Consider the following 24,202-nt stretch of genomic DNA (forward strand, 5'->3'; position numbering starts at 1 on the left):
GCCTTTCCCCTCGCCCACCCCCTGGCCCTTAACTGGAGATGCCGGGGACTGAACTTGGGACCTTCTGCCTGCCAAATAGATGCTCTGCCACTGAGCCCCATCCCCTCCCCTTCCATTCACATACTTTGCTTTTGCTCTGGATGCATCAGAGAGAAGCCCCTGAAAAGATGGTGTGTGAATCAGTCATCGCCCTGGGCTGGCGGCTGGCCCTGCCTGGGGACTGCAGCACTTAGCGGAGTCCAGTGAAATCTCTGGCATGAGAAAGAGAGATGGTCCAGCCTCCCCTGAGCTCTCATTCCAGCTCTCAGCAAGTCAAACAAAAAACAAATGGGTTTCCCAAGCCAAGTTAGACCCCGCAGATCCGTTGTGAGAGGGGTGGTGGCTTCCTCCTTCCCTGACCTAAGGGATGTCCTGTCAGGGAAGGACCTTGACACCTGAGGAATATGGTGCGGCTCTCAGCATGGATCTGACCCATCCCCTCACCCACCTGTGAATATTTTCTCTCCCCCATCCACCCCCCCGGCCCTTTTCTAGAGCTTGCTGACGAAAATTTTATGGGGCAGCAAGATCCTGCCACGGGTCACCAGCGTCCAAGAGGCGGTGGAAATGCTCGATGTAAGAGACATTCTGAAGACCATTCAGAGCCACCTGCAGAAGAAGGCGGAGGTTTGTGTCAAGGGCAAGGCCTAAGGCTGCCTGCTCCAGAATGCCTGAGGTTTGGGGGCAGAGCCTGGAGAGGGCAGGGCGAGGGGAAGGACCTCAGGGGAGTGCTGTTCTGCAGAGCCCACCCTCTACAACAGCCATTTTCTCCAGGAGAACCGATCTCTGGAGATCAGCCGTAATTCTGGGAGCTCTCCAGCCACCGCCTAGAGACAGGAAGGTCCTCCCGAGGTCCACGTCAGGGAGGCTGCAGAGCCCTCTGACTCCCCTGAGGCCGAGCAGAGCGAAGAGTCACTCGTACCTGGATTTACGAAGGCGGTTTCAAGTCGTCTCCCTCGCCCTCACCTCCCAGCTCTGCGGATGATAAGTCTGTTTGACTAACGGAGACCTTTTCTGACCCTTGCCAGATCCCTCTATGTCGCTATATGGGAAGCAAATTACGGGACACAAGACAAATAGATATCGTCACAGAATATCTGCAAAGGCTCCTCGGATAGAGCACTCAAGAGGAAACAAAGCAAATGGTGGTGAGGTGCATTCAGTCCAGAACCCTGTCCCACAGGCAGCTCCGGGTTGGGGGAAACTTGGAGACCTTGGGGGAGGAGCCTGCACGGGGCGGGGTTTGGGGAGGAGCTTTGGTGAAGTCCACCCTCCGGGGCAGCCGTCTTCTCCAGGCGATCTAGTGTCTGTTGCCTAGAGATGACAACAGATCCTGCCAGCTCCGTCAGTCTTCTGAGGCAAAGGGAGGGAAGTTACAGTTGGACATGACAGTTAGGACAGCCCTGAGGCAAAAAGGGGACAGCCCTGGGGCGAAAAGGGGACAGCTATGTGGCAGAAAGGGGACAGACCTAAGGAGAAAAGGGGACAGCTATGGGGTGAAAAGGGAGCAGCCCTGGGGCAAAAAGAGGGCAGCACTGGGGCAGAAAGGGGGCAGCCCTGGGGCGAAAAGGCGGCAGCACTGGGGCAAAAAGGGGGCAGCACTGGGGCAGAAAGGGGGCAGCACTGGGGCAGAAAGGGGGCAGCTCTGGGGCGAAAAGGGGGCAGCCCTGTGGCAAAAAGGGGGCAGCACTGGGGCAAAAAGAGGGCAGCACTGGGGCAAAAAGGGGGCAGCACTGGGGCAAAAAGAGGGCAGCACTGGGGCAAAAAGGGGGCAGCACTGGGGCAGAAAGGGGGCAGCCCTGGGGAGAAAAGGGGACAGCCCTGGGGAGAAAAGGGGACAGACCTAAGGAGAAAAGGGGACAGCTATGGGGCAGAAAGGGGACAGTTCTGGGGCGAAAAGTAGACAGCCTTGGGGAGTAAAGGGGACAGCCGTAGGGAGAAAAGGGGACAGCCCTGGGGAGAAAAGGGGACAGCCCTGGGGCAGACAGGGGGCAGCCTTGGAGTGAAAAGGGGACAGCCCTGGGTCAGAAAGGGGGCAGCCTTGGAGAGAAAACTGCAATTCCAGGGGATCCCCAGGTCCCACCTGGAGGCTGGCATCCGTACAGCCATGCCCCCCTGTGGCTTTGCCGCAGGGGCTTGAACGGCATGCAGGCTAGAGTGGCCCCCTCTGGGTCAGGAAATCCCTGGAGACCTGGGGAGGCTGCGGATTGGGGCAGGGAGGGGCGTCACAGAGCCCACCTTCCCAAGTGGCCCTTTTCACCACGTGATCTGAGCTCTGATACCTGGAGAACAGCAGTAATCCTGGAAGATCTCCAGCCGGTACCTGGAGGTTGGCAATGCTAGTGTGGGCTCACGGAGGGGCGGACTTTGAAAGGCCTTGAACTGACCCTGCCGGAGGGGCCAAGAGAAGAAAGGCTGTGGGGAGCAGGGTTGCCAACCTGCAGGGGAGGCCAGGAGTTGCCCTGGAACTGCCCCTGATCTCCCGAGGACAGAGCGCTGTCCCCCTGGAGTAAATGGTGGGCAGACGGTGGGCGATTCTGCCCCGCTTGGGCCCCGACAAGCCTGCGTTCTCCAGGGGTTTCCCGGGGGTCGGGCCAAGACTATGGAAATCAGATGGAGCTAGGAGATCTCTTTCTGGGGAGAAGACAGCGAAGGTACAGTTGCAGAACCATTTCCTTATCAGTTGATTTATCTCGCTTGCGGGAGCTGAGCCCCCACAGCTCGGCCTCCCTAAGTGCTGCCAAGGTGGCTGACAAGTTCGAGCCTTAGGCATTAGAAACCCCAAGTGGAAAACTGTGACACACGTCCAGCCAGAGCTAAGAGAAATGGGAAACGGTAAGAACGGCAAATAAAAAGGTTGAGTGCGGAAGAGGGATCATGCGGCTTGGTGGAATGGGGGAGCCCGCTTGGTGGAGTGGTTAAGAGCGGCGGCTTCTAATCGGGTGAGCTGGGACTGAGCTGGGTGACCTTGGACTAGTCACAGCTCTGATAGTGCTGTTCTCACAGATCAGCCTCTCCCAGAGCTCTCTCAGCCCCACCTCCCTCACAGAGGGCCTATTTTGGGGAGAAGAGGGAAAAGAGATTGGAAGCTGCTTTGACATTCCTTTGTGGAGAGAAAAGCAGCATATAAGAACCAATATTCTTCTTCGTGGAGGGGACATCAGCAAGACAAAAGCCTTTACCCAGCTGAATCTATTCTGAATTCAGCTGAAGATCCCAAAGAACCCTAGGCTGAAGAGATTTCTCAATGGGCAGCATTGTATCAAAAAATATGGTCCCCGTCTCCTCTTTTTCTACATCTTTAAGCTTAATTTGTGGATAGAAGAGTTGGTTCTTCTATGCTGCTTTTCTCTACTCGAAGGAGTCTCAAAGCAGCTTACAGTCCCCTTCCCTTTCCTCTCCCCACAACAGACACCCTGTGGGGTGGGTGAGGCTGAGAGAGCCCTAAAATTACTGAAGAAGAAGAAGAGTTGGTTCTTCTATGCCGCTTTTCTCTACCCGAAGGAGTCTCAAAGGGGCTTACAGTCGCCTTCCCTTTCCTCTCCCCACAACAGACACCCTGTGAGGGAGGGGAGGCTGAGAGAGCCCTGAAATTACTGAAGAAGAAGAAGAGTTGGTTCTTATATGCCGCTTTTCCCTATGCGAAGGAGGTTCAAAGCGGCTTACAGTCGCCTTCCCTTTCCTCTCCCCACAACAGACACCCTGTGGGGTGGGTGAGGCTGAGAGAGCCCAAAGCAACACGAAGCAACTGAGCCAATTAGTGGTGTCTCAACTGTTTGTCACCTGGCTAGATCCGTCTGCTCAGATCTCAGCAGCTAAGCCAGGCTGGCCTTGGTGAGTCCTTGGTTGGGCGACTACCACGGACATCCAGGGCCGCTAGACAGAGGCCGGCAATGGCCAGCCACCTCTCTACCACTCTTGCCTTGGCAGGCACTGGCCCCGGGTTGGCTGTGCTTTCCACCAGGGAGAAATCTGGCTCTTTTAAGGTCTTTCCTTGACATTTTCACCTTCTTGCCTTTCTCCTGAACACTCTCAGGACCTGACGGTGTCCAGAGGCTGATTCGAACTGTGCTTTTGCTCAATATATGGCTTAATGGTTTCCCTTTCTGCCCCTTCACCTCCAGGGTCTGCAGAGCCGTGTTCCAATTCAGATTCGCATCACATTGATCCAGTGCTACGGGCATGCGGCCGCTGGGTCCAAGACAGAAGACCTTCTCATGCTGATAGAGTTCATCATCTTAGAGCTGCTGAGACAGTTCTGTGCGGGCCACAAGGTCCTAGGAAACATCAGGAGAGCCCAGCTGGATCCGGCCAGGGGTCCCTCTAGTCCAGCATCCTGTCATACCCAGAGGGCAACCACAAGGCAGAGAGGCCATGACCTTCCCCTGTTGTGACCTCCTCACTCTGGGTTCCAGAGATTGACTGCTCCTGGCTGTGGAAGTTCCCCCAGTCACCAGGGTTACTGGCCACTGATATACTTCTCCTTCCCGAATCTCTTGAATCCCCTGGAGAAAATGGCTGCTTCAAAAGGCAGATTCAGTGGCATTCTGGCCCCTTCCCTGCAACACCTGCCCTCCCCAGACTCCGCCCCCCAAATCTCCAGGAATATCTCACCCTGGAGCTGGCAACCCTACCTTAACCCTTTCAAATCATGCTGCGTTGCCAAGAATTCGGGTGGAAAAATAATGGGCCTTGTGGGTGTATAATTTCCCCAAACACACACGCAAAGGTGGCCCCATAAGTGTTTATGACTCCATGGGAAAATGAAACTGTGGAATGATATACCTGGAAGGGGGCCTGAAGACCACCCAGCCCACCCCCCTGCACTATGCAGGATGACCTACAGGGTCCCCGAGCAATAACCCGGTAATGTCTGCTTCCGTTTCCCTCCCAGGAGGGAGAGCCCACACGTCTGGAGAAGCGAATTCCCCATGAGCAGCCTGCGTTGCTCAGATGCTCCTCCCCACATCCGGCTGATATTCCCGCCTCCATCCTAGGGAAGCTCAGCCCACATTGCAATGGCGTTCCTCCATCCCTTCCAAGGTGGCCCGGAAGAGACGGCATCATGCTGCGATGGTGGGGCAACGCCCTGGTGTTTGCGCAAAGACTGTGTGGTCCATTTGACTTCTACCCTAAAGCTTTTGTCCGAAAGCCAGAGTGTCACCTCACCACCACTGACCTCATGGCGTCACTTCCGGGTCACACGGGATGTGACGTCCCCAACGGGATGAGGTAGTGACATAGAGGCACTGCTGCAATATTGACCGGACCCCATTCTTTTTCTGGGCAAGGTCCCCCTCCTCGTCAGGTCATTGGTGGAGGCCAGTGGGGCCTGGTGGCGAGGGTCCTTCCACTGGAGGGTCTGGCCATTCTAGCTGAGATTGATCTCCGTATAAACGCTGGGTCATTCCCCTGGTGAAGACCGTCTTGATGGTCCTGGAAGGGTTTCCCAAATTGCTGGGGCTTCATTTGGTATATCCATTTTTTCAGTTGTTAAACTTTTATCAGGTGATATGACCAGAAATGGTCATGCCAACCCCCCCCCCCCCAAATAAATAAATTTGGGATTTTCTTGAAGCCTAAAGAATGTTTCAGGGGTTTCTCAGTGGTAAAAAAGAGGGGAACGTACCAGCCAGCTCCTGGGATTGCCTGAGTGAAGGACGCTGGGATTCCTGTCTCCCTCCAGCCGGGCGCCTCCCCCAGCACCCACTCCTGGAAGGGGGTCTAACCTCTCTGCACCCTGCTTCTTTCTCCTCCATCCAGAATGAACTGCTGAAAATAGCGTTCCTGAACTCAGTCATCCTGATCAGCAGAGCCCTCCAGGGGAGCCGGAGGGAAGGTGTCCTTTGCCCCCAGAAATCTGAAATGGTCAAACGCATAATCGTAAGTCAAAGAGGAGACTTCTCTGCATCGTAGCGACCGAAGTGAGCGCTCCTGTGGAAATGGGCGGCCGTCGTCAGGGGAGGGACTGGAGCGGAATCCCAGGCTTTGTCTCGCATCATCTTACGGAACCTTTCAATAAAGGTAGTCCATGGACATCTGGAGAGCCACAGTTTGGCCACCCCTGCCTAAAAGCCTTACTTGGAAGTGACCCTCTGTCTGTGTGTTTTTCCACTGCAGGAAATGATCGGAGAAGAGCCACAGGAGTCAGTGGGCTTCCCGATCCTCCCCCTTGCTATGACCACCATTTGCTCCATCACGTACGTACCCAAGGCTTGCTTCTCCTTAGCTCTCCTGGCCAGGCTCCTTGTGCCTTGCAGTGGGAGAAATGCCAGGCATCCGTTGTGAAGAGAAGGTGGGAGGAACAACCCAAAGGAGGCTAAGGGAAGGACGTAGTTTGAGGGCAGAAGAGCTTCAGGTAGGGTCCCCGGGTGCCCACTTCAAGCCAGACACTTCCTGTAATGGCAGCCCTTGTCCACCCAAGGGAGAAGTATCAGGTGCCCTCCGAGGTTGGCGGGCAGAAGCAATACCCAAACCATGACCATTTCTGCATGGAGGTGGACAATTTGTGCCGCCTCCTGCTTGTAAAAGTGCGATTGTAAACTGCACGCTTGACCGCTTGCTGATGGGAGATCCCTCCTGCGTTATTCTGCCAACTCATCATGGCTTTTCCCTTCCCTTCTTCTTCTTCTTCTTCTTCTTCTTCTTCTTCTTCTTCTTCTTCTTCTTCTTCTTCTTCTTCTTCTTCTTCTTCTTCTAAATAGTAGTTGCAAAAACAGCACATTGCAAGCCTCACGTCAGCAGATCCTTCATGGAGGCTCCTTGCTTGCTTCTGCAAAGCACACTGACCTTCTCTGGGTGGGGTGGCTCAGATTAAACAGAGCACATGGCTCAGAATTCCCTGCAACCTCAGAGTGCTCATTAGGTGTCACTAGTGAGCTGCTTACACTGCTGAACAACAGCCCCACAGGGCTGACTTCACCAAATTACTTGCTGCCATTCCAACACAGTTCTCTTAAGGCTGTTTCTGCAGAGCAGTCCTGTCAAACTCTCAGCCTCACAGACCTCCCAGGGTGTCTGTTGTGGGAGAGGAAGGGAACTGTGTCTGGAAGCCACTTTGGGACTCCTTGGGGTCATGAAGAGTGGGATATTTAAAATCAGCTCTACCTCTTCTTCTCCTTCTCTTTAACTGGTACCCCTCAGATTTGGCATCTGCTCTGCTGTTTGATAATAAAACATTCAGAGCTGATCCTGTTGAATCGACTGTAGAGGAAAGATGTGTGCATCCTTGGGGGGGGGTGCTAATATTTCTCCACCACCACCTCCACCACTGTCTGTTTTATTTGCAGTCTCCTGAAGCCTGTGCTGGACTGTGAGGTCAGATCCAACTTGGTGAGCAAGGCCATCAGGAAGGTGTATTCTTTACCAGCTCTCAAAATGACCAAGCTGAAAGCAGGCAGCCCGACGCACCCAATGCAAACTCAGGTGCCTCCCCCTCCCTGTCCAGGGGTCAAAACTGAAAAACGATCTCTTGGCCAGGAACTGAGTTCAGATTCAGAGACAGGGCAGGTGGGATGGGACATCTCCTTGCAACTGGACACAAAGGATCGCCTAACCCATGCCTGTGGTTGCAGGGCACGGACCCCCATTGTGGTTTTTGCAGGCACCCTGAGAGCAGTCTACCAGGTGCCCACCAAGGGCTCGTGGCCCTGTAGCCCAACTGGGCTTCTGATTGGCCCCTGGGAATTTGGTAGGTTGTGCAGACTTCTTAAAAAGTCGCTTCAGCAGCAACCTCCACCTTAGCCCAAGATGCTGGTTGGCTTCTTCTTAGAGATGCCCAACCTCATTCCCTGCCTTTCTGTGCTTGGCTCCGCCCCCTGAGGCAGCCATTCTGTGCCTGAGCCCATACTCTTGTGTAAGGATTCCAGAGGTGCCCACGGGCTGAGGAAGGGCCAGGACCCCTGCTTGAAAGGCCTGCAGTCAAACATTTAGATCTGAGACTTTGTCGCTGGCAAAACGGCCTCAGTATTGCAGAAGAGTCACAGTCAAGTCTAGCATTGCCAATTTATGGATTGGGAATTTTGTATAGGTTTGGAGGTGGAGCCTGGGGGGGGGAGTGAGGTTTTGGAAGGGGATCCCCAGGACTTTCCCCCTCTGGAGTTGGCAACCATCAGCAGAGGGTCACCACATTATCCTGGATTTTGTCCCTAAACTTTCTCCTGTCCTGCTGCATCTTCTTGCTACTGTTTTAGCTGCTGACTCGTAAAAACACGAGTAGAGCCCTCCTGGATCAGGCCAGTGGCCCATCCAGTCCAGCATCCTGGCTCACACAGCGGCCCACCAGCTCCTCCGGAGGGAGGGCCAGCGACAAGGACCAGGCCTGTGCCTGAGTTTCCCTCCTGGCCCTGCAATTCAGAGGATTAGTGCCCCTGAATGTGGAGGATCCCTTTAGTCACAATAGCTCGCAGCCATTGACAGCCTTCTCCTCCCTGAATTGATCTCCTCCCCTTTGAAAGCTGGTTGTTCTTTTGGCCATCATTGTTCCCCTCCTCGAATTTGGCACCTCCCCCAAGCAACCATCCCAGCTGCTGTTTCTCGATTCTCCCCCCCTCTCTCTGGAATGCCTGGCCCCAAGGGGGACTGTTTTTGCAGCCTGGGGCCAATGGCCATTTTGCAGGGACCCATTCCCAGCCCGGAGATGCCAGCAGAACTGGTGGGAAAGGGCTCAGTCGAAGCTGCCAATCTGTCCCTGCACCCTCCTTCCCAATGCCAAGAACTCTCCCTTTCAGGTCTCGCAGGAATTTTCCTTGCTTGGCCAGCTGGTGGCGGTGTTGGGCATGCGGACCATGGACAGCGTGAAGGAGATCGGCCCACCTCCACCACCTGACCATGAGCACAATGGGTGAGGGGCATGCTGGGAAATCTGAAAACCACCAGCTCAAAGCTCGTCTTTATTTATTTGTTTGCGGTTGAAATGCTGATGCCGTCCTCTCCCGGCAGACTCGGGCCGGGGGGGGGGGGATTGCAACACTATTAAAATCCCATGAAGTCCTCAGGGACCAGATGAAATGTAGTTTGAATTCATGTTTCCAGCAGCAGACAACTGATGGCCAACAAAACAACCCCACTCTTTTCTGTCTCCTGCTGAGACAAAACTGGCCTCATCCTGGCCAACAGAAGCTTGTGCATTTTGTTCCTTCTGGCAGGATTAGAGGGCACCCCCCTCCCAACAGAACCCTCTCCATGTGTGATGAAGCCCCCTCCCAATTCATATATATATATATTAATTAAAAGATCTCCTTTTCCCAATTCCTCAGGCAAGCTAAGGAATTGTAATTGTAAAATCATTGCAGCGTAGTATCATAGAGTTGGATCAGCCCCAAGCATCCGGGATAAGGATCTGTCCAGCCACTGCTTGAAAACTGCCAGTGAGGGCAAGCTCCCCACCTCCTGAGGCAGCCCCTTCCCCTGCTGAACTCGACTCATAGAATCCTAGAGTGGGAAGGGGCCATGCAGGCCATCTAGTCCCACCCCCTGCTCAGTGCAGGATCATCCTCAAGCATCCAGGAGAAGGATCTGCTCAGCCGCTGCTTGAAGACGGCCAGTGAGGGGGGCTCGCCACCTCCTTAGGGAGCCCATCCCACTGCTGAACTAGACTCACAGAATCCTAGAGTGGGAAGGGGCCATGCAGGCCATCTAGTCTCACCCCTTCCTCAATGCAGGATCAGCCTCAAGCATCCAGGAGAAGGATCTGTCCAGCTGCTGCTTGAAGGCCGCCAGGGAGGGGGAGCTCACCACCTCCTCAGGCAGCCCATCCCACTGCTGAAGTACTCAGACTGTAAAAAAAGATTCCCTGGTCTGTAGCCTGTACCTTTCTACACATAGTTTAAAGCCATGACTGTGGGTCCTATCCTCTGCCATCACCAGGAACTGTTCCCTGCCCGCCTCCAAATGAAAACCTTTGAGATACTTTAAGCGAGCTGCAGCAATGCCGAGGAGCTGTGGAAAGCCCTGGTTTCCGATCCCTATTCCAACACCAAGCTCCTGGGGCTGCTGCTGAAACGTCTGCAGGATGAAGACCCCCGCTCGGAAAACTCTAGAAGGTGCAACAGCAAGTCCCTCCTGCCTCTGGCGGTACAAAACCATACCAGGACTGCTCTGGGTTCCTTCGGGTCGCCAGCTCCGGGTTGGGAAAAGCCTGGCGATCCAGGGCCGGGGAGCCTGGGCAGGAAATGTTTTGGAGGGGGGAGGGATGTCAGAGGGGGCATAATTCCCACACCACAGGAAAAAACTGTGTCTAAAACAGGACAGTTTGAGAAGCCATAAGCCCACTCACTTGCTGTCTTTTTCTAAATTTCCTTTTCCTTGCAGTGATATGCAAAACGGTCGTTTCTGCCAGACCGCTTCCATCAGTTGAGCAAAAAAACGCTTTGCAGTATTTTACGAGTAACAGAAGGCTTATAAGTCATAATTCTAGTGTAAAAATGCATTCATCATACCATCTCGCTCGTTGTTATGATTGTTGTTGCTTGTTATTCTTGTTCAATTATAGAACCGTGGATTCCTCAATGTGGACTCAGAAGAAAAAAGGAAATCACGAGGCACAATGACACAGTAGTCTTCTCTATGTTTATAGGTGAAAAGAATCATAGAATCATAGAATCATAGAATCATAGAGTTGGAAGGGGCCATACAGGCCATCTAGTCCAACCCCCTGCTCAACGCAGGATTAGCCCTAAGCATCCTAAAGCATCAAAGAAAAGTGTGTATCCAACCTTTGCTTGAAGACTGCCAGTGAGGGGGAGCTCACCACCTCCTTAGGCAGCCTATTCCACTGCTGAACTACTCTGACTGTGAAAATTTTTTTCCTGATATCTAGCCTATATCGTTGTACTTGAAGTTTAAACCCATTACTGCGTGTCCTCTCCTCTGCAGCCAACAGAAACAGCATTCTGCCCTCCTCCAAGTGACAACCTTTCAAATACTTAAAGAGGGCTATCATGTCCCTTCTCAACCTCCTTTTCTCCAGGCTGAACATTCCCAAGTCCCTCAACCTATCTTCATAGGGCTTGGTCCCTTGGCCCCAGATCATCCTCATCGCTCTCCTCTGTACCCTTTCAATTTTATCTACGTCCTTCTTGAAGTGAGCCCTCCAGAGCTGCACACAGTACTCCAAGTGTGGTCTGACCAGTGCCGTATACAATGGGACTATGACATTTTGTGATTTTGATGTGATGCCTCTGTTGATACAGCCCAAAATGGCATTTGCCTTTTTTACCGCTGCATCACACTGCCTGCTCATGTTTAGTTTACAATCCACAAGTACCCCAAGGTCTCGTTCACACACAGTGTTACCTAGAAGCGTATCCCCCATCCAGTAGGCATGCTTTTCATTTTTCTGACCCAGATGCAGAATTTTACACTTATCTTTATTAAATTGCATCTTGTTCTCATTTGCCCATTTTTCCATTGTGTTCAGATCTCGTTGAACTCTGTCTCTATCTTCCAGAGTATTTGCCAGTCCTCCCAATTTGGTGTCATCTGCAAACGTGATGAGTAGTCCCTCCACCCCCTCATCTAGATTATTAATAAATATGTTTAAAAGTACCGGGCCGAGTACCGAGCCCTGAGGTACCCGGCTACTCACCTCTCTCCAGTCTGATGAAACATCATTGACAAGAACGCTTTGAGTGCGGTTCTCTAACCAATTCCCTATCCACCTGACTATCTGAAAATCCAGATTGCAGTCCTTCAACTTATCCATCAGAACATCATGGGGAACCTTGTCAAAAGCTTTACTAAAATCCAAGTAAACGACATCAACCGAATTTCCACGATCCAGCAAACATGTTACTTGGTCAAAAAAGGAAACCAGGTTGGTCTGGCAGGACCTGTTGGAGACAAATCCATGCTGACTTCCTTGGATCACCAAATTGTCCTCCAGATGTTTGCAGATCGCTTCCTTTAATATCTGCTCTATTATCTTCCCCACAACAGAGGTCAGACTCACTGGTCTGTAGTTTCCCGGGTCATCCTTCCTCCCTTTTTTGAAGATCGGAATAACATTTGCTCTCTTCCAGTCCTCCGGGACATCTCCAGTCCTTAAAGAGGTTCCGAAGATGATGGACAAGGGCTGTGCAAGTTCTCTGGAAAGTTCTTTGAGTACTCTCGGGTGCATTTCATCCGGACCAGGGGATTTGAACTCATCCAGTGCAGCTAAATGCCTCTCGACAACCTATCCATGTTAACCTGCCACCCAGACACTGTCCTTTGGCTATGGCCATCTCTAGATGTGCCTAAACACTTTGACCTGTGGGAAAAAACAGATGTAAAATAGGCACTAAGCCTTTCTGCTTTCTCTGCATATTTTGTTAGAGTTTGTCCATCCGCACCCAACAGTGGGCCTATTGCCTCCTTTACGTTTGCTCCTCACATAACTGAAAAATCTTTACTTGTTAGAATGGGCTTCCCTGGCCAATCTTAGCTCACTCTCAGCTTTGGCCTTTCTTATGATTGATCTACAGTGCCTAGTAACCTGTAGGTACTCTTCTTTAGAGTTCTGTCCTTCCCCCCATTTCCTGAACATTTCCCTTTTCTTAGTTCCTCTTGAAGTTCTCTGTTCATCCAAATAGGCTTCTTAGAGCTCCTGCAGTGTTTTCGTCTTTCTGGGATAGTCATTGATTGAGCATGCAATAGCTCTTGTTTGAGTAGCGCCCACCCTTCACATGCTCCCTTCCCTTCCAGCATTCTCGTCCATGGCATGACACTCATTATGTCACTGAGTTTATTAAAGTTTGCCCTACGAAAATCCAACATCCGTGTCTGGCTACAAGCTTCCTTGGCTCCCCATCTCAAAAGGAATTCTATGAGGACATGGTCACTTCCCCCTAGGGTCCCCACCTCCTTCACCTCATCCACCAACTCTTGCCTGTTGGTCAGTATTAAAAGGTTATAACATAAAGTCTAAATGGTCAAACATATGATCAAACATAAAGAGTCAACCAAAACGGGATCCTAGGTTAAGTGACCCGCTTTCTGTTTTATCTTCGACAGTGATTGCTCTGCAAAATTTATTTATTTGTTATAACCTTTTCACCTATATAGAGAAGACTACTATATCACTGTGCCTCGTGATTTCCTTTTTTCTTCTGAGTCCACATTGAGGAATCCACGGTTCTATACTTGATTGGTAACTTATTCCATGATGGCCTCGTGGCAACAAGGTTTTACTTATTCATCTGAAGAGAAGGATTGCATACAACAACTTCTTCCACCTTTGGAGACTGGCAACGAAGGTCTGTCGGGGTACTGGGATCAGTTTATGTATATTAACAAAAGAAAGATCAAGACCCATTTACATGCGGCTTATCTTAATGAATATATGAAACACAATTGCATCCCACGAGGGTTGCGTATTCCGAAATATCCTACTCTATTCACTGATGATGAGGCTTTTATAGAAAAATGGGCCGCTATTTTGACACATTGTTCCTTTGATTTGATGCTCCTTATCATTGACCAATCTTTTTAGATTGTTAAAATTGATAAAGAAATTGATGATATTAGAGGGGCATTGGGATCTACTAATCTTTCTGAGAACTTTCAGAAGAAATTATCCGATATTGATGGAGAATTATACGCAAATGCAAACTGTGTTATGTGGGAATGTCATCCAGACCTCTTAAAATTCGAATATCAGAACATAGGAGCCGACTGAGAAACAAGATTAAAGATGCTCCTCTCGTCTCACATTGTTTGGAACATAATCATAGCTTAGAAGAATTCATATTCTTAGGACTGGAACAACTTCAACCTTCACTATATGCCAAGGACAACATTATCATCCGCCTTCAACAACGGGAAAGTTTTTTCATTCATCATTTGAATACTGTGATGCCGGGGGGGGGGGGGTCTTAATGCCAACACTGATTACAATTGTTTTTTGTCAAAATATGTTTTGGTTATTTACTTTAATGGATCTGGCCCCTTTAAATAATTGACTACACCTGTAACTGCCAGCTTCTCTATAAATACTAACTGAAGGTAGCCCTCATGGGCACTTTATGAAATCCCCGGACGATTATGTGCATTTCGCCAATGTGAGACTACGACTACTACTATGACAGTATATTGGAAGGTATGTTATGCTGCTTTGTAAAATTATGAACTTGCATATATTGTCTACTTGTCTATTCATTTTGCAGAGCAACCACTGACGAAGATAAAACAGAAAAATAGAAAACACTTAACCTAGGATCCTGTTTTGGTTGACTCTTTATGTTTGATCATATGTTTGACCACTTAGACTTCATGTTCTAACCTTTTCACCTATAAACATAGAGAAGACTACTCTCTCATTGTGCCTCGTGGTTTCCTTTTTTCTTCTGTTATTCTTGTTCAGCTAAGTTATCTGTATTGTTTCTGTTTTGTGTGAGCCTTCGGGGAGGGCGGTATATAAATATAATAAATAAATACATCTTATCTTACAATATATGAAGCACTCACCTCAATAAAGAAAACGTCATGTCCATCGCAACACAATTTGAGTCCCATGGCGCCTCTAAGGCCTGGGTGAGGAGGTGTGCATGCACACGAATATGAGCCAATAAGTATTAAAGAGTACATTTCGTTTTGTACAAGACATTTTGACACCATTATCTGTAAGTAAATGAACTCTTAAAGATTCTCAAAATTCTAAGAGGACAATGTTCTCGTAACTGGAGAAAAGAGGCAAGCATCCATCCAGAAAAATAATTGATGCTGCAAAATCGATAAAGGCTTCCCAAGTAAAGATGACATCAGCAGCCCAGGAGAATTGTTACCCGTAAGCCTTTTGTTCCTGGAAATTGTAAAAAGAAATTTGCTTCGACCATAGCTGCTGAAAGCTTTTTGGCAGAAACCATTGTTTGGTGTGTCGCTACAGCCAAAATCAAATTAAGAAAAAGACAGCAAGTTTGTTTATTGCATCTAAAATTGTCCTGTTTTAGACCCAGGTTTTTCCCTCCTGTGTCTTCTGCCTTGTAGTTGTGGTGGAGGGATGGTGCCTAATGCCAGACCTCCAGAGTAGCCCTTTTCTCCGGGGAAACTGGCCTCTGTGGTCTGGAACAGCCCCTGGTCTCTGCGCAGGGTTCGCAGGAGGGGCTGCCTGGCAGGTTCTCTGGTTCTTGGTGGCCTCTATTGAATCCATCCCTCCTTCTCCTCCCCCCCAGGCCACCAATGCCTTGCGCTGGATCCTGACCCTGCCCAACGCTGCTAAAGTTATCCAGGGAGAATTCCCACCCCTGCTGATAGCGCTGGTGACTCAAATCAGTGACTCCCTGGGATCGAGCAGGAAAGGATCCAGGAGGTCAAATAATTCGGAGGCCTCAGAACCACCCGGAGCATTGAGGTAAGAAGCCAAGATCGGAGATGGGCCCACCATTGCCCCGGGACTCCCGGGAACCGCTGGCCCACCTCCACGCCGCTGCTCTCCGGTACGCACCGCCACGGGGTCGCATCCCAGCCACCGCCCACCGCCCGGCCTCCGCTGTGCCCTAACCCCCATGCTTCTCACCCTAGTGCCCACTGTATTCACACAACAGCGGGCTTAATTTCTAGTCAGTTATGAGATTGTAGGGAGCAATTGACAATGTCCGTGAACTGCTCTCCTATCCGCGGACCTTTGAGGAGCCACGATAGACACGGATCAAGGGGGCAAGTGGTAGCCCTCACCTTTCCCAGCAACCCGTCCACTTTGGTTAAAGAGAGCCACCTGAAGCCATCAAACGTCACCTCCGAAGGCGGCCAACAGGTGTCCAGTTCATTTACTGTATCAATTGTGGCAGGAAGACCTGTGAGCGGGGCTTCTCTGGCTAAAGTCCCTCCACAGAAGAGATTTAAAGTAAAACAAACCTCCCTAAGTTCCCAAGCACAACACAGCCCCCTGTTTGGCACTGCCCGTAATTTCAGCCACAAATCGCGCCCGTTGGGGGGGGAGATCTGTGTCTGTCGTGGCTCCTCAAAGGTAGGGGTCCGCGGATAGGAGAGCAGCTCACGGACATTGTCAACCGCTCCCTACAATCTTATAACTGATTCTTCTTGTCCATTCATTTATTTACACACTGCTCCTTCTTCTGACTCCGTTTCTTCTTCCGTTGGTATATTTTCTGTATTTCCGTTTATGAAGTCACATTCACTGGATCATGTTCAGCCCTCCGTAAATTGCATCTGTTTTCGTTAGTTTGATCCTCTTTACAATTCTGACAGTATTGCTCTCCTGCTTCTCACTTTCACTTCTCCTGTGTTTGGATAGAGAATTCAGTAACCTTTGCGACTACTCTCACAGCCAAACACGATGCCTCCCTCAGCTTGGAGCATCTCTGTGCTGTGAAGGAAATGATTAAAACAGAAAGGAGCAAACCAATAAACGAGGGCCGGAGGGTAGGAAGCTGTTCCAGTGGAAGCTGCCGGCAGAAAGGCCAGGCTTTTGCACATGGCACCTTAAATAGGCACCTGCGGGCCCACCCCAGCCGCCAAAGCCGCGCCCGCCCAAGTGGGGGGGGGGTGCATGATCCCAAGCGAGTATCGCCACGTCTGCCTGCCAGCCCCCCAATCATCAATCGGAGGCCGCGTTTACTCACAGCCGCGTATTTATGGAAAATAATTCATTCTCCTGTGGCTGGTCCCAGATGGGATAGCCCGTCTCTTCTCTTGGGGGAATATCCCAGCACTCCCCAGGGGCAGCATAGCCCACCTTCCTCCTTTAATGTCGCAGAATCTGAAGTTTCTTCCTAGTGGAGGAGTATTTCCTATATATACAGAGCACGCCTTTATCTTAAGGAAGCTGAAGCCGAGTTTAATGATTATTTACCTGTTGATTTCTAGTCCTCACCCCAGGAGAGAGTCAGAGAGCAAGAAGGAGAAGCCAGTTCAGCTGGACACACAGAGTGGAGGGCCCGATTCCGGAGCAGAACTTTCCGCCCCCTCCCCCCCCTGGAATAAAATGGGGATAAGAATCAAGGTTAATGAATAGAGAATATCAAGAGGAACTAAGAAAGAAAAGGGAAATGTTCAGCAAATGGAGGGAAAGACACAGCTCTAAGGAAGAGTACCTAAAAGTTACTAGGCACCGTAGATCAATCATCAGAAAGGCCAAAGCTGAGAGTGAGCTAAGATTGGCCAGGGAAGCCCATTGTAACAAGAAAAGATTTTTCAGTTATGTGAGGAGCAAACGTAAAGTAAAGGAGGCAATAGGCCCACTGTTGGGTGCAGATGGACAAACTCTAACGGAGGATGCAGAGCAGGGGGTTGGACTAGATGGCCTGTATGGCCCCTTCCAACTCTATGATTCTGTGATTCTGTGATTAATGTACTAAGCACTCTCTATAGTCCTGTGTGCAGACCTGGAAATATCCAAGCTGTTGAAAAAAATGAAAAAGTCAATCACAGTTGAGAACCCTTTTCTTCCCTAGGAGTTGTCAGGATCAGCCCCTCTGATCTCTGCCATGATTTGTGATTGACCGGAGAAACTCCATGTTGGTTTGATGTATGTTGTTTGAAGAAACTTTTGCAACCTTTTTTACCACCCTGAACTATTTCACACTGCTTTGTGTATTCTTCCCTGCTGTGACACCTCCTTGCAAATGTTGCTCTGTACTTTGTTATCTACAAGGGAGGGCTCCGGTCCCCCAAGGCCGGATAGGCCAGAGACGGTCTGGCAGGAAGCCCAGGATGGCACCTGGAAGAGGGGGTGTAATTCTACCCAGGGAAAGAGGGGGCATTTGGGCAGGAAGGATATATTGATAACTGCTTGCTTGCCATGTATCGATTAGCTTCGATTACAGAAGTCGGAGTGTTCAGATCTACTTCCAATAAAACTTTCTTTCAATCCAGAAGCCTAGTTGTGAGTCTGTCTGCCTTTGACAGGACTGTTTCAAAGGCATAAAAGATATACAAAGAGTATTATAGGTAGACAAAAGTGAAGAAACTCCTGCAAGAAAAAATGGTCAGTGTGGGGGCCAGGTCTACCAGAAATGCCCATACCTGTAATCTGTTAATTAGGCTGGACTCTGTGTCCACTGCCGCCATCGAGGCCCTCGAGCAGCTCCTCCAACGCTGCGGACAGTGCATCAGCCGCCACCCCATCTGTCCCTACTTTGCGCCCATCCTCAAATGCAGCCTGGACAAGGGGGGCCTGGAGCAAGGGAAGGCCAGAAGGAGGAGAGAGCTGCAGACGAACTCTGCTCAGAACCAGACTTGGTGGCTTCGTGTCCGCGGGGGACAGGGGCCTTTGACGGGGCACCCCGAAATCCCAGGCAAACCACAGCACAGGCCTACGCCAGCCACAAATCTCCCAGCCAAAGGCCCAGGGTCAGGGGCAGTGTCCAGTGGAAGGAGGACATGCTGGCGGATCTCAGATATGGGCTCTTTTGTGTAGCAGAGCTGTTTCCCCCCCCCCCAGAGCCTGGAAGCAAGTTCTTTCCCCTGTTCCCAGGCCCAGGGGCAGCTTTGGAAAGCCCCTAGTCCACCCCGCCCAGGCCCTGAGCCAAGGGGAATCTGCAGGGCCCCTCAGCCTCACTGCGGGAGAGGAAGGGCGACTGAGCCCCACTCTGGCCGGTGGAGAGAGCTCTGGCTGGCCAGCAGCCGCCCCTCCTGCCTGCTGCCCGCACCACTGCCGCCGCCCCTGCCAGGCCATCCTTTCCCCCCTCCCTGGGCTCAAGGGCGGTGGCAGCAGGGGAAGAGCCCAGCGGAAGGTGCGAGACAGTGGCAGAAGAGCCACCGGCGGCGGTGGGCGGCAGGCATTGGGTGGCGGCCCATGGGCGGCAGCGGCCAGGCCCCCCCTCCATCCTCCCTCCCTCCCCCCCCAAACGGTCTCAGGGCGGCATCCCGGGGAAAGCTCAGTCAGAAAGGAGCGAGCAGCAGCAGGCCCGGCCGGGAATGTAGCTGTGACTTCAGGAATGGTGGCGCCGCGCAAGCCTCACCCCGGAGCCCGGGTGCCTGCGTGGGGGCCTCCTGGGGGCCTCCTAAGCCCAGCCTGCCTACTCAGCTGCCTGCCGTGCCCCCCCAAATAAAAAGAAATTGAAAAAAAATTGTAAATTTTAAAATGTTAAAGTATGAGAACGCCACGGGACACCAGGCAGATGCCCGAAAAGCGGGACAGTCCCGCCAAAGGTGGAACAGATGGTCACCTTACAGGAAAGAGTCGTCTTGTCCTGTTGTGGGTATTGAGGCTCCAGACCTCCTGGGAGGGGGAGTCCCTGCAGGATCTCCAGGGGGGAAGGGGCAAATATCTTCTGCAGAGAGAAGGCCCTGCTTGCCCTGGGCAGAGGGACAGGGCCTGGCCTGGCCGCAGGGGAAGCAGCCCCCAAGGGGATGGGCAGGGAGACTGGCAGGCCGGTGACCACAGGGGCCTCTCCCCACTTCCGCAGGGAGTGCAGGGAAAGAGGAGGACATTTATGGGTGCCTACCCATTAAGTTCATGTGCTGTGGCTTGATTCCATGCGGTGTGCTGGAGGGAGTGTCTGTTGATCTATCTGATAGTTAATAGTTCAATAAACGTGAGTTTTGCACATAGCCAAGTGGCTGGTGCTCTGGACCACCCAGTCTCCCCCACTTGGCCCAGGGGAGGAAAACCAGGCAAAACCGGGTGGTTGCCAGCTCTCCAGGCGGGAACCAAGGATTGATGGTTTTGACCCAAGAACACCAGGAACCCACCCGAGGGTCTCACTGTCCCTTGGGAAAGGGTATCGCAGTCAGTGAGTGGTGGCAGCGACGGACAGGAAGAGATAGGCCCCACTCAGGAAAGGGTGGAGGGCTGGAACTGGGCCCACAGGATTGGCATCAGGCAAGCAGGCGCCCGGTTCCACCACAGCCCCAGAAGGGTTTCCCAAATGGATGGGAATGACATTTACACACACACTAAGCTGTCAAACATTTATTGAATGATATGACCATACAGGATTATGTCTACCCATCCCCCAATGATGGGCCCCCAGGTTACTCCAGAGCCCCGGAGGGGTTACTCCAGTTGCGGGGATGTAATTATCTATTTATATGCTTTTATTAAGAACTGTTATCATATTCTACTGTATGATACAAATTCCATAAGTTTCATGTTGAACGTCCATTGTACTTTCCCACATATGAGAGTCAGAATGTAAACGCCCCTGAGCCAAAAGCGAGGGCAGTATAGAAATATGATAAATCAATACATGCATATATATTTACATTAACAAACCTGGGGAGGGGGACAGAGTGGCTTTAGAAGTCTAGAATCCTAGAGATGGGAGGGACCTCCAGGGTCATCTAGTCCCCCCCCTTCCGAATGCAGGAAATTCACCACTTCTGCAGGAAATTCTGCTTCCTGCATCTGATCTGCAATGGCCTGGTTGAATCCACACACGATGGAAAAGGAACGGGACGGAAGAGATGACTCTGCCGCAGTCCCCCCATTGGCTTGTCCCTTTCCCCCCCCCCTCTCAGAATTGATTCTTAGAGCCTTGCTGACTCCACAGGGAAAAGGCTGAGGAGGCCGCATTAGACTCGTGGCCCATCCTTCTCCCAGAGAAAGTCAGCACATGATGTGCGTGTGGAGGGGGAGGGGGTGTTCCATCAAGTAGTCGAAAATGGAGGGCGTGCCCACGGCTCTGCTTCCCAACCCTATTTTGCACCTATTTTGAGGCTTCTGTTTCTACTGCCGCCCTGACTTCCCTCGGACACCTGGGACTGCAATGGGGACATCAATTCACCAGCCACCTAGTCCGGCATTAGGTGAAAAAGGTAAAGGTATCCCCTGTGCAATTCGACTGTGAGTTGTCAGTGTCCCCCGCCGCCCTCGCCACCCTTGCCCAGCTCCTGGAAAACTCCAGCGTCAGTAGTTGGTGCCGCTCCTTACCACCCACCTGGACAAGGAGATCCAGCCCGGCAGGACTGGCTACACCCCCCCCCCGCCCCCTTGTACTGCCCCTCTTGATACAGGGCCAAGGCTCCCGGGCTAGCCAGAGGAAACACAAGTGCCAGGAGAGGATTCCACAGCTTCCTGAGACAGCAAAGGAGGCAAACGCATTGTCCTGGCTGCCCGTCAGGACCGTTCAAATAAAACCACCTGCAAAGGTGGAAAGAAGTCCCAAGGAAGCCAGGAGGACTCTGGACCCCTTTCCAGGATCCTGGCCGGGCCCAGGAGGTGCCAGCTGGCTTGGTGTTGTGATGGGCTGACCCTCTTCAGCTTCCGGTGCGGGACAGATCTTGACTGGTTCCCCCTCCCCTGCTGAGCTCGGAGACCAGAGAGGCGTTCTTCCCCCGCAGGGTTGGAAAAGTTCTGGACTTTCCCATTCTAGAGAAACACGGAGTGTCTCTTTCTTCTCTCATCCTAAAACAACACGGCGGAGACAAAGCAGAGTGGAAGCAGAGCTGGATCGCAACAACAAGGCAGTGGAGGCCAAAGCAAAATCCTGAGAATTGGGAGCGAAGAAAAGGTAAATGCTGGACCTAGATATGGAGGGGGCTTGGCTGCCCCACTGTTTCATCCACTCTGGGAGGAGACGTTCTTCTCCAACGTGGTGGGGTGAACAAGGGGCTGGAGATCTCCTGTTCGAATCACGACTCATATGGCTCATCCATGGACTAACCGGGGTTGACCCTCTTTAGCTTCCGGTGCTGGACAGACCTTGACCGGTTCCCCCTCCCCTGCTGAGCTCTGAGACCAGAGAGCCATTCCTCCACTGCAGGGCTGTAAAAGCATCTTTGCATCCCCCCCCCCCCTTTGTCCCTTCTGAGCTGCCCTTGCTGAGGCCGCATCCTGGCCTGGCTGACTCCGGGTCTGCTTTTTCATCCTGTAGGTCAGTGGTTCTCCACCTTCCTAATGCCGCGACCCTCTGATACAGTTCCTCATGTTGTGGTGACCCCCAACCATAAAATGATGCAAGGGTTCTTGCACAGAAATTAAGCAGAAACTGACCAATGGTGTGAAGATCCATTGTTCATGATTATACAAAAATTGGTTTTTTTCCGGGGTTTCTAAGTTCAGTTCTTCCCCTTGTCCCACCATGCCCATCTCGCTCTTTTCCGCTGCTCCACGCAGATGAACGCTCTATCCCGATCTACCCCGCAAGGCTGTTGTGTGGATGGCGCCCTCCCCCGGCCAAGCTGCTCTCCCTGCCGTGACCCCTGAAAAGGGGTCTCATTCTAAGGGGTCCACTTCTGTAGGTCTCGAAGAATGTCCTCTCCACCATTACCCCGTTCATGAAGTGGACAGACATCGCTGCGGTTGAGAATGATGCCAGACTCAATCTCTGCAAGTACCTTGTGAGTAAAACCAACGAGACAGGATTGGGGCCAGAGTCAAGACCTGCAGTCCACCGAGTTATTGACCGAGATTTGGCAGCTGTTCTCCGGTGGAGAAGGGCTTGGTGGTGCCCCAGAGCGTATGCGGGAGGGATCATCTCAGTGGTTGCGCAAAAGGTCCCGGGTTCAATCCTTGCCATCTCCAATCTGAAAAGAACAGGCGGGAGGAGGATAAATATTTAAGGTCTCCATGCAGGCCGTTGTTGAGTTGAAAGACTTGAGGCCTACTGCACAGGGTTGTTGTGCAAAAGGAAAAGGAGGCAAGAAAACATCCGCAACAGCATCCAGTTTTGTGTGCAGGCCTCAGATCTGCAGAGAGTGGCAAAGAAGAAATTCTCCTGGCTTGGCTGTTTCTTCCCTCCAGCAGGGAGGCTGGCTAGAGCAGGATTTCAAGTGAGAAGGGGCTTTTCTGTCAGGACTCCCCTGCGTGGCCCTCAGAAGGAAAGGCCTCCCTCCCCTCCTTTGGGGGGGGGCTGTCAGAGGGTCCTTCCCAGCAGGCCTGGAGGGAGGGGGCGGAGGGAGAGCCCTGACCCCTCCTGGTCTGGCCAAAGGGAGGGAAGTGACAGTTGGACGCGGCAGTTAGGGGCGGGAGACACATCCTGATTGGCTGGCAGATACAGCCTGATTGGCTGGTTGGGTTGTTGGAGGCGGGTGCCATTAGGGCTGGGCCAATCTGTATGTACGCAGGACTTGGACAGGGACGGACAGAACCAGGATGGGCTTTGCCCAGGAGGATCAGCCTGAAGCATCCAGGATAAGGATCTGTCCAGCCGATGCTTGAAGATGGCCAGTAAGGGGGAGCTCCCCACCTCCTCAGGCAGCCCATCCCACTGCTGAGCTACTCGGACTGTGAAACATTTTAATCCTGATATCTGACCAGTATCCTTATTGCAAGAGTTGCCAGTCTCCAGGTGTGGCCTGGACATCTCCCAGAATTAGAATTGCCTCTGGACTACAGAGGTCGATTTCCCGGGAGCCAAGGGCTGTTTCGGAGGGAGACACTGTGGTATTCCACTGCAAACCCCACCCTCCCTGGGCCCCACCCACACTCCAGTCTCCAGGCATTTCCGGAAATTGGAGATGGCAACGATACAGATTTGCTTGCTTGCTGCCTTACATCACTGAAGTATTGTAGGCTATCTGGGATCAGGCTGGCATCTCCAGTTAAAGGACCAGGCGGGATGCGAAGGTTCTGAGTCAGTCGAAGGTTGAGAGGGGGGAGCGGGGAGCGGGGGCCCTTCATTCGCTGTTGGTTGTGCCTGGTCTCAACCAAATGCCTGGCGGAGGAGCTCCTTTTTGCAGGCCGTGCGGAACTGTTTTAGCTCCATCAGGGCTCTGATCTCCTCCGGGAGCTCGTTCCACCAGGTGGGGGCCTGGAAAGAAAATGCTCTGGCCCTGGTCGAGACCAGGCGGTCTTCTTTAGGGCCAGGGACCATTAGCCGGTTAGTGGCGGTGGAGCGCAGAGCTCTTTTAGGGGCATAGGCAGGGAGGCGGTCCCTCAGGTACACTGGGCCCTGACCGCGAATGGCCTTGAAGGTAATTACCAGAACCTTTAGTCTGATCCGGAATTCAACTGGCAACCACTGCAGTTGGTGGAGAATGGGCCGGATGTGGGACCTCCACGGTGTTGCTGTGAGGATCTTGGCCGCTGCGTTTTGGACCAGCTGTAGTTTCCGGGTCAAGGCTAAGGGCAGGCCTGTGTAGAGCGAGTTACAGAAGTCCAGTCTAGAGGTGATCATCGCATGGATCACTGTGGCTAGGTGTTCCGGGGCCAGGTAGGGCGCTAGTAGTTTGGCTTGGCGGAGATGGTAAAATGCCAGCCGCGCTACCTTTGTGATCTGGGCTTCCATTGTAAGGGAAGCATCCAGAATCACGCCTAGGTTCCTGGCGGAGTCAGCCGTAG

At 52.1% G+C, this 24,202-nt stretch overlaps 1 long non-coding RNA gene across 2 annotated transcripts; it reads left to right on the forward strand.

Moving 5' to 3' along the window:
- Positions 1 to 1,856: 1,856 nt before the first annotated feature.
- LOC143834904 (uncharacterized) lies at positions 1,857 to 17,730 on the forward strand. Of its 2 annotated transcripts, none has more exons than XR_013229928.1 (7): positions 1,857 to 2,874; positions 4,164 to 6,063; positions 6,160 to 6,239; positions 7,329 to 7,464; positions 9,907 to 10,082; positions 15,189 to 15,367; positions 16,843 to 17,730. It is a non-coding gene; the product is annotated as an uncharacterized LOC143834904 (long non-coding RNA). The 2 variants fall into 2 exon arrangements; XR_013229929.1 differs by having other exon boundaries at positions 17,430 to 17,730.
- Positions 17,731 to 24,202: the final 6,472 nt, after the last annotated feature.

This window comes from Paroedura picta, chromosome 4 (genome assembly GCF_049243985.1).
Source record: "Paroedura picta isolate Pp20150507F chromosome 4, Ppicta_v3.0, whole genome shotgun sequence".
Classification (NCBI taxonomy): domain Eukaryota; kingdom Metazoa; phylum Chordata; class Lepidosauria; order Squamata; family Gekkonidae; genus Paroedura; species Paroedura picta.